At 45.1% G+C, this 9068-nt stretch overlaps 1 non-coding gene across 1 annotated transcript; it reads right to left on the bottom strand.

Annotated features, from left to right (window-relative positions):
- Nucleotides 1-468: 468 nt before the first annotated feature.
- LOC112259532 lies at nucleotides 469-523 on the bottom strand. Its single transcript, XR_002954881.1, has one exon. It is a non-coding gene; the product is annotated as a U7 small nuclear RNA (small nuclear RNA).
- Nucleotides 524-9068: the final 8545 nt, after the last annotated feature.

Consider the following 9068-nt stretch of genomic DNA (forward strand, 5'->3'; position numbering starts at 1 on the left):
GCAAAGTCTATTTTTGTCTAGACTGAAATGCTAGTTCTGATACTCCGTTGTATATTCTGTTCAACTGGCTTGTTCTTGTGTCAGGAAATGAAACAGCACATTACTATACCTGGCCATGACAACAGATCAAACATTTTGACCAAATTCGTAGTAACTGTGTTTCACCATTGTAGGGCAGTATTCCCTATAGTGTTTTTGCGGACTGAAATAATGTAGTATTTACTGTAATATACTGTAGTTTTTACAGTTTACTATAGTATATATACTGTAGTAAAAAAATAGTTCTATACTGTAGTACTGTAGTACTTTAGTGTTTTTTCAGACTGTAGTACGGTATACTGTAGTATTTACTGTAGTGTTTTTTCAGACTGTAGTACGGTATACTGTAGTATTTACTGTAGTATTTTTGGGGACATTACTTTAGAATTGACCAAAGTGTTTTTGCTTCATTATCTTTGACATAGAAGTGGGGGCCTTTCTCCTTGAGGAAACCTACTGGAGAAATACTAAAAGAGCACCTTTTCCATGACCTGTGGGTAGGAAGGACTTAGTTCTGACCGGAGAGTTCCGAGCTTCTGCTCTTTTCTATAATCTGTAGGGAATGCTCTATTTATGCTCTCTTCTTAGCACGTAGGTTTTTCACTTACAGGTGGCACAAGTTTGTATATGGAGGAGGGGAATTGGCAGGGTATATGCAAATGAAATACTATAGCATTTACTATAGTTAAAAACACCTGATCGAGGGATGCTACATTTACCTTTTAGTAATTTAGCAAACGCTCTTATCCAGAGCGATTAACAGTAGTGAGGGCATATATTTCTGTATTTTTTTCATACTGGTCCCCTGTGGGAATGGAGCCCACAACCCTGGCATTGCAAGCACTACCAACTGAGCCACACAGGACCGTATGTAGTATAATATTCTACAGTATACTACAGTTTACTACAGAATTCAATAGTAAGTGCTATAGTATTCTATAGTATACTTATATTATGTGGGTAGGGTGGGATACATTCTTGCCATTTGCAATTGAAAAGAGGGAGAGAGAGAGAAAGAGAGAGAGAGAAACAGGAAAGAAACGGTGGGGAGAGAGAAAGATGCAGGGAGAAAAAAGAGAGGTAAGGTGAGGGAGAGTGAAGTGGGGGAATGAGTGAGAGAGGGAGGGAGAGAGAGATAGATGGAGGGATAGATACAATAATATACATTGACACCAACAGACAACAGGCTCTTTCCTATGCAGAGTGATGCAGAGGCTCTCTGTGTTTGACTTGGGAATTACTTACGTTTTATCAGAGGACTGCAAGCATTGGCATCTCTCTCTCTCTGCCTCTCTTTCCAGCTGCCTATGTATCTCTGTTTCTACTTCTCTAGTGTGTTTCTTCCTAAACCTCTCCTGCACATCGTGTCACATCCTCACAGGTACCTAACGAGCTGCAGAGGCCAAATTACAGGTACCTAACGGGCTGCAGAGGCCAAATTACAGGTACCTAACGGGCTGCAGAGGCCAAATTACAGGTACCTAACGGGCTGCAGAGGCCAAATTACAGGTACCTAACGGGCTGCAGAGGCCAAATTACAGGCACCTAACGGGCTGCAGAGGCCAAATTACAGGTACCTAACACCCTGCAGAGGCCAAATTACAGGTACTTAACGGGCTGCAGAGGCCAAATTACAGGTACCTAACGGGCTGCAGAGGCCAAATTACAGGTACCTAACACCCTGCAGAGGCCAAATTACAGGTACCTAACGGGCTGCAGAGGCCAAATTACAGGTACCTAACGGGCTGCAGAGTCCAAATTACAGGTACCTAAAACGCTGCAGAGGCCAAATTACAGGTACCTAACACCCTGCAGAGGCCAAATTACAGGTACCTAACGGGCTACAGAGGCCAAATTACAGGTACCTAACACCCTGCAGAGGCCAAATTACAGGTACCTAACGGGCTGCAGAGGCCAAATTACAGGTACCTAACGGGCTGCAGAGGCCAAATTACAGGTACCTAACGGGCTGCAGAGGCCAAATTACAGGTACCTAACACCCTGCAGAGGCCAAATTACAGGTACCTAATGGGCTACAGAGGCCAAATTACAGGTACCTAACACCCTGCAGAGGCCAAATTACAGGTACCTAACGGGCTACAGAGGCCAAATTACAGGTACCTAACACCCTGCAGAGGCCAAATTACAGGTACCTAACGGGCTACAGAGGCCAAATTACAGGTACCTAACGGGCTGCAGAGGCCAAATTACAGGTACCTAACACCCTGCAGAGGCCAAATTACAGGTACCTAACACCCTGCAGAGGCCAAATTACAGGTACCTAACACCCTGCAGAGGCCAAATTACAGGTACCTAACACCCTGCAGAGGCCAAATTACAGGTACCTAACACCCTGCAGAGGCCAAATTACAGGTACCTAACACCCTGCAGAGGCCAAATTACAGGTACCTAACACCCTGCAGAGGCCAAATTACAGGTACCTAACACCCTGCAGAGGCCAAATTACAGGTACCTAACACCCTGCAGAGGCCAAATTACAGGTACCTAACACCCTGCAGAGGCCAAATTACAGGTACCTAACACCCTGCAGAGGCAAAATTACAGGTACCTAACGGGCTACAGAGGCCAAATTACAGGTACCTAACACCCTGCAGAGGCCAAATTACAGGTACCTAACGGGCTACAGAGGCCAAATTACAGGTACCTAACACCCTGCAGAGGCCAAATTATAGGTACCTAACGGGCTGCAGAGGCCAAATTACAGGTACCTAACAGGCTGCAGAGGCCAAATTACAGGTACCTAACACCCTGCAGAGGCCAAATTACAGGTACCTAACACCCTGCAGAGGCCAAATTACAGGTACCTAACGGGCTACAGAGGCCAAATTACAGGTACCTAACACCCTGCAGAGGCCAAATTATAGGTACCTAACGGGCTGCAGAGGCCAAATTATAGGTACCTAACAGGCTGCAGAGGCCAAATTACAGGTACCTAACGGGCTGCAGAGGCCAAATTACAGGTACCTAACACCCTGCAGAGGCCAAATTACAGGTACCTAACACCCTGCAGAGGCCAAATTACAGGTACCTAATGGGCTACAGAGGCCAAATTACAGGTACCTAACACCCTGCAGAGGCCAAATTATAGGTACCAAACGGGCTGCAGAGGCCAAATTACAGGTACCTAACACCCTGCAGAGGCAAAATTACAGGTACCTAACGGGCTACAGAGGCCAAATTACAGGTACCTAACACCCTGCAGAGGCCAAATTACAGGTACCTAACGGGCTACAGAGGCCAAATTACAGGTACCTAACACCCTGCAGAGGCCAAATTACAGGTACCTAACGGGCTGCAGAGGCCAAATTACAGGTACCTAACACCCTGCAGAGGCCAAATTACAGGTACCTAACACCCTGCAGAGGCCAAATTACAGGTACCTAACGGGCTACAGAGGCCAAATTACAGGTACCTAACACCCTGCAGAGGCCAAATTACAGTTACCTAACACCCTGCAGAGGCCAAATTACAGGTACCTAACACCCTGCAGAGGCCAATTACAGGTACCTAACACCCTGCAGAGGCCAAATTACAGGTACCTAACACCCTGCAGAGGCCAAATTACAGGTACCTAACACCCTGCAGAGGCCAAATTACAGGTACCTAACACCCTGCAGAGGCCAAATTACAGGTACCTAACACCCTGCAGAGGCCAAATTACAGGTACCTAACGGGCTACAGAGGCCAAATTACAGGTACCTAACACCCTGCAGAGGCCAAATTACAGGTACCTAACACCCTGCAGAGGCCAAATTAACCAAAGAAAAAGGGAGAAAATGAGAGTGAATGGACGGCAGGGCCTTTATAGCTACGTGGGAGAAATTAATAAGAGAAAGCGAGAGACAAAATAGAGGAAGAATGAGAGACAGAGTGACCGGCATGCAGGGCCCTAGCTGATCGGGAGACAGTCTGCTCAGAAGCAAAGGTCAGGGGGAGCGTCTTCAGATGAACTGAGTCTGCGGAAATCTCATTTCCAGAGAGCAAATATGATCACTGTTTAAAACTTAGCCAGAGTTCAGGGAGGAAGAGAGGAGAGGGGGAGGAAGAGAGGTGGAGAGGAGGAGAAGAATTTATAGAGATGAGGATTTGAATGAGAAAATTCAATTTAGCTCCATCAAACACACCGATAGGCACACACACACACACACACAACACACACACACACACACACACACACACACACACACACACACACACACACACACACACACACACACACACACACACACACACACACACACACACACACACACACACACACACACACACACTCAGGTCTGGGCACCGGGAACAATGAGAGATCAGATGGTGATCACCTTATCCATCATAGAAGGCCATCACATATGCCGAGCGAAAGGACAGAGCAATAGAAGGAGAGAACGAATGAAGATCTCCACCCCCCTCTTCTCTTTTCTCTTAATATCATCAAGCTCTCACTGAATCCTAGACGGACTATTCATCTGGTTCTCTCAGTGAATAGAGAGAGGGTGAGGTGAACAGGGATCAGAGTAGCTCACAATTAATCCTGCAGCAATGCTCACACGTCTGAATAGCACGTATCTTTAACTGACATTCACAAACATTCTATGGAAGCAAAAGGATGCACACAACTATGAGAAGGTACTGGAGAGAAAAGGAGAAAGGGGAATCGGCTGGGGGAAAGAGCGATGGAGGTATGGCAGTATTCTTCCTCAGTAGTGTTAGCGTTATCAGTGTGACCAAACAGAGCTTTGCTGGAGCTGCCTTTCTCACTGTTTGTATCAGCAGCACTATTTAATCCCCATAGCTGGACCCTCACACCTTTGTGTGTATGGTTGTGTGTATCTTTGTGTGTGTATGCGTGTGCGTTCAGCCTGTCTGTGTGTGTGTGCATGCGTGCGTAGGCAAGTGTGTTAGATGATGATTTGTGTGTGTGTCTCCAGGTAAGGTCACCTTGCATCCCTGGCAGTTTGGACCCCCTGCGTAGATAAAAATCATCCTTTGAAGCTAAGCAGGGTTTAGGGACGCCTCTTTACCCACCAAACCACAGAAGAGCTGAGTGATGTGTGTGTGTGTGTGTGTGTGTGTGTGTGTGTGTGTGTGTGTGTGTGTGTGTGTGTGTGTGTGTGTGTGTGTGTGTGTGTGTGTGTGTGTTTATCTCCACCCACCAAACCCCAGAAGAGCTTAGAGAAATCAGCATCAGGATACTATGAAGAGCCAAGTCTGCATCTTATTGCATAAACATGTCATAGATTAAGCGGGGGCGTGGTCATGGTATGTCTTTCATTTAGGCCTCTGTTAATACTAGTCCCAGCACAGGAGGTTGCTGCACCTTTATTAGGGAGGACAGGCTCGTGTTAATGACTGGAGCGGAATCAGTGGAATGGTATCAAATACATCAAACATGGTTTCCAGGTGTTTGATGTCATTCCATTCCATTTGCTTCATTCCGGCCATTATTATGAGCCGTCCTCCCCTCAGCAGCCTCCACTGTAAAGTAACCTTGTCTAAAGGAAAATTGCTCTATGTAAGACATAGCCTATAGAGTAAATAACATCTACCTCAAATACTTTGAATGACTCTGCACTATAGGTGTGAATGGTGTTTGTGCCTCTTTGCGTCTGTTGTTTTTATGAGGGTTAGTAAGACAGAAAAACTTTCCAGCCTCTTCTAATATTACAAAATGTATAATCCTTCCCCCTTACTGAAACTAAAGATCAAACACAATCGTACAATTTCACTTTACATCATTGATTTCAACTCTATCTCTCCAAGGCACCTACAAAATCTGCAAAGCACACTCACGGCTACAACAAAGCCAATCACTCCAAAACAGGCTTATGTTTCCAATGCACTCTTCAGATTCAGCCAATGCATTGGGGCAACTTGTAAGCAAATGATTTAGCTTAATATTGAATCATATACACACGCTTACCCAACGACTCAATATTTATTTTCTCTTGCCTCTCCTTGATCTTCGGAGAGTAAATATATTTATGTGCTTTTGGCATGAAATAATCTCCTAACACAAAAATGCCTGCCGTCGAAAATCAATGTCAGAATGAGGACGCAGGGCTGGGTTTCTAGGTCACATCAGAATATTTCTTTTGAAGGTATTGATTTATGTTGTGTGTGACCTGCCTCACACTATTCTTTGTAATTAACACAGAGGCAAAATGAGACTAGGAGTATGGGCTGTGTTGCCCGATTTTAATGTGTGTATGTGTATATATGTGTGATTGTGTGTGTTTGTGTGTGTGTGCGTGTTCATGTGAGTGTGTGTGTGTGTGCATGTGTGTGCGTGTGTGTGTGTGTGTGTGTGTGTGGCCATTTTTTAGTGGCTCGATAGATGAGATGGAGCTATGATAAAGAGGGGGCGGGGTTGGGTCCTAAGGAAGATTTATACTGCAACAGGGGAGGTGTGTGTGTGCACGTGTGTGTGTGTGTGTGTCTGTGTGTGTGTGTAAACCGACGGAGTAAATTAATTTTGCGATATTAAACTCAACCTCTCACCCAGACTCTGTCTCACTACCCATAAGCCTCTGCTTCTGCGCCCTTCACTGGAAAGGCCAGCGCAGACAAAGGATTCAGGATCACTAAGAGAAACCCAGACAATGTGTGTGTGTTGCTGTGGAGCTGCTATCTCTTCCATACATGATTTCTCTATTACTATTCCACACACAGGCGAGTGAGAGTGAACATGTGTGTGTGTGTGTGTCCTGTGTGAGGCTGATGTCAGGGAAGCGATAAGCTAGAGATAAGGAGTGAACAGCCAACCATCCAACAACACCCAAGGACTGTGATCCTTAGAGCTATGAGTTTGTGTGTCTGTGTGTAACCCTATATATTAACCCTATATTGGGCTGTGTGTTATTGTCCTTGTCTATATTGCGTGTCTTCTCTCCATGGTTGTGGGTGTTCATGTAGACCTCATTGACACTGTGTGTTCCAGTCCTCATCTACACTGTGTATTCCAGTCCTCATCTACACTGTGTGTTACAGTCCTCATCTACACTGTCTGTTCCAGTCCTCATCTACACTGTGCATTACATTCTTCATCGACACTGTGTGTTCCAGTCCTCCTCTACACTGTGTATTACAGTCCCCATCTACACTGTGCTTTACAGTCCTCATAGACACTGTGTGTTCCAGTCCTCATCTACACTGTGTATTACAGTCCCCATCTACACTTTGTGTTTCAGTCCTCATAGACACTGTGTGTTCCAGTCCTCATGTACAGTGTGTGTTCCAGTCTTCATCTACACTTTGTGTTTCAGTCTTCATCGACACTGTGTGTTCCAGTCCTCATCTACACTGTGTGTTCCAGTCCTCATCTACACTGTGTGTTCCAGTCTTCATCTACACTGTGTGTTCCAGTCCTCATCTACACTGTGTGTTCCAGTCCTCATCTGCACTGTGTGTTCCAGTCTTCATCTACACTGTGTGTTCCAGTCTTCATCTACACTGTGTGTTCCAGTCCTCATCTACACTGTGTGTTCCAGTCTTCATCTACACTGTGTGTTACAGTCCTCATCTATACAGGTGTTTTTGTATGTGTCTTTGCCATGTGTGTGTGTGTTCTCACCATGTGTGTGTGCCCTAACATTGTGATTGTGTGTCCTCCAACAAGCTCTCACGGTCTCAAGTCAGAATGAGAAGTTCATCCATGTTTCTAAAACATCACATTTTGAAGTTATTCCAAAACATCACATTTCAAAGTGTTTAAGGTTAAGTTTAGGCATTAACTCAGATTTTTTTAAGACTAGGGTTAAGTTTAGGCGCTAACTTCAAAATCTTAAGGTTTTAACTCTGAATGGTTAAGGTAAGGGTTAAGGTTAGGGATAGGCTTAAAACAAAATCTCAAAAACAACTTCAAATCGCTGAATTCGAACATGTAACCTTTGGCAACAGAGGCAGATGCTTGTAGGTAACGTGCTTGAAGGTAACGTGCTTGAATGTAACGTGCTTGAAGGTAACATGCTTGAAGGTAACATGCTTGAAGGTAACATGCTTGAAGGTAACATGCTTGAAGGTGACGTGCTTGAATGTAACGTGCTTGAATGTAACGTGCTTGAAGGTAACATGCTTGAAGGTAACATGCTTGAAGGTAACGTGCTTGAAGGTAATGCTTGAAGGTAACGTGCTTGAAGGTAATGTGCTTGAAGGTAACGTGCTTGAAGGTAACGTGCTTGAACGGTAATGTAACGTGCTTGAAGGTAACGTGCTTGAAGGTAACATGCTTGAAGGTAACATGCTTGAATGTAACGGTAACATGCTTGAAGGTAACATGCTTGAAGGTAACATGCTTGAAGGTAACATGCTTGAATGCTTGAAGGTAACGTGCTTGAAGGTAACATGCTTGAATGTAACGTGCTTGAAGGTAACATGCTTGAAGGTAACGTGCATGCTTGAAGGTAACATGCTAACATGAAGGTAACGTGCTTGAAGGTAACGTGCTTGAAGGTAACGTGCTTGAAGGTAACATGCTTGAAGGTAACATGCTTGAAGGTAACGTGCTTGAAGGTAACATGCTTGAATGTAACGTGCTTGAAGGTAACATGCTTGAAGGTAACAAGCTTGAAGGTAATGTGCTTGAAGGTAACGTGCTTGAAGGTAACGTGCTTGAAGGTAACATGCTTGAAGGTAACGTGCTTGAAGGTAACGTGCTTGAAGGTTACGTGCTTGAAGGTAACATGCTTGAAGGCAACAGCCCTCACTGTTGCCCCTAGTGGCTGGTTTACACATCATCTCCTGACGTCCTCTGACATGGATGGATGTTGGGTGACCTGGCTGGTCTTCAACCTGTGTGTGTCCTCTGTCCTCTGTCCTTTAGCTCTGGTGTCACTCTGCCCCCATCCCCTCTCATCTGGTGTGTTTGAAGTGACTATTAGTGAGAATCAAAGCCTTCCTCCATCCCTGGTCTCGTCCCCGTAACCTTTTAGAATATTCACCAACGATCCTCATCCCTTTTGTGATCCCCTGGAGAACAAATCATCAAAATCCGCAGGACCTTTATGTGGAGCCATCCC

This window comes from Oncorhynchus tshawytscha, linkage group LG16 (assembly GCF_018296145.1).
Source record: "Oncorhynchus tshawytscha isolate Ot180627B linkage group LG16, Otsh_v2.0, whole genome shotgun sequence".
Classification (NCBI taxonomy): Eukaryota; Metazoa; Chordata; class Actinopteri; order Salmoniformes; family Salmonidae; genus Oncorhynchus; species Oncorhynchus tshawytscha.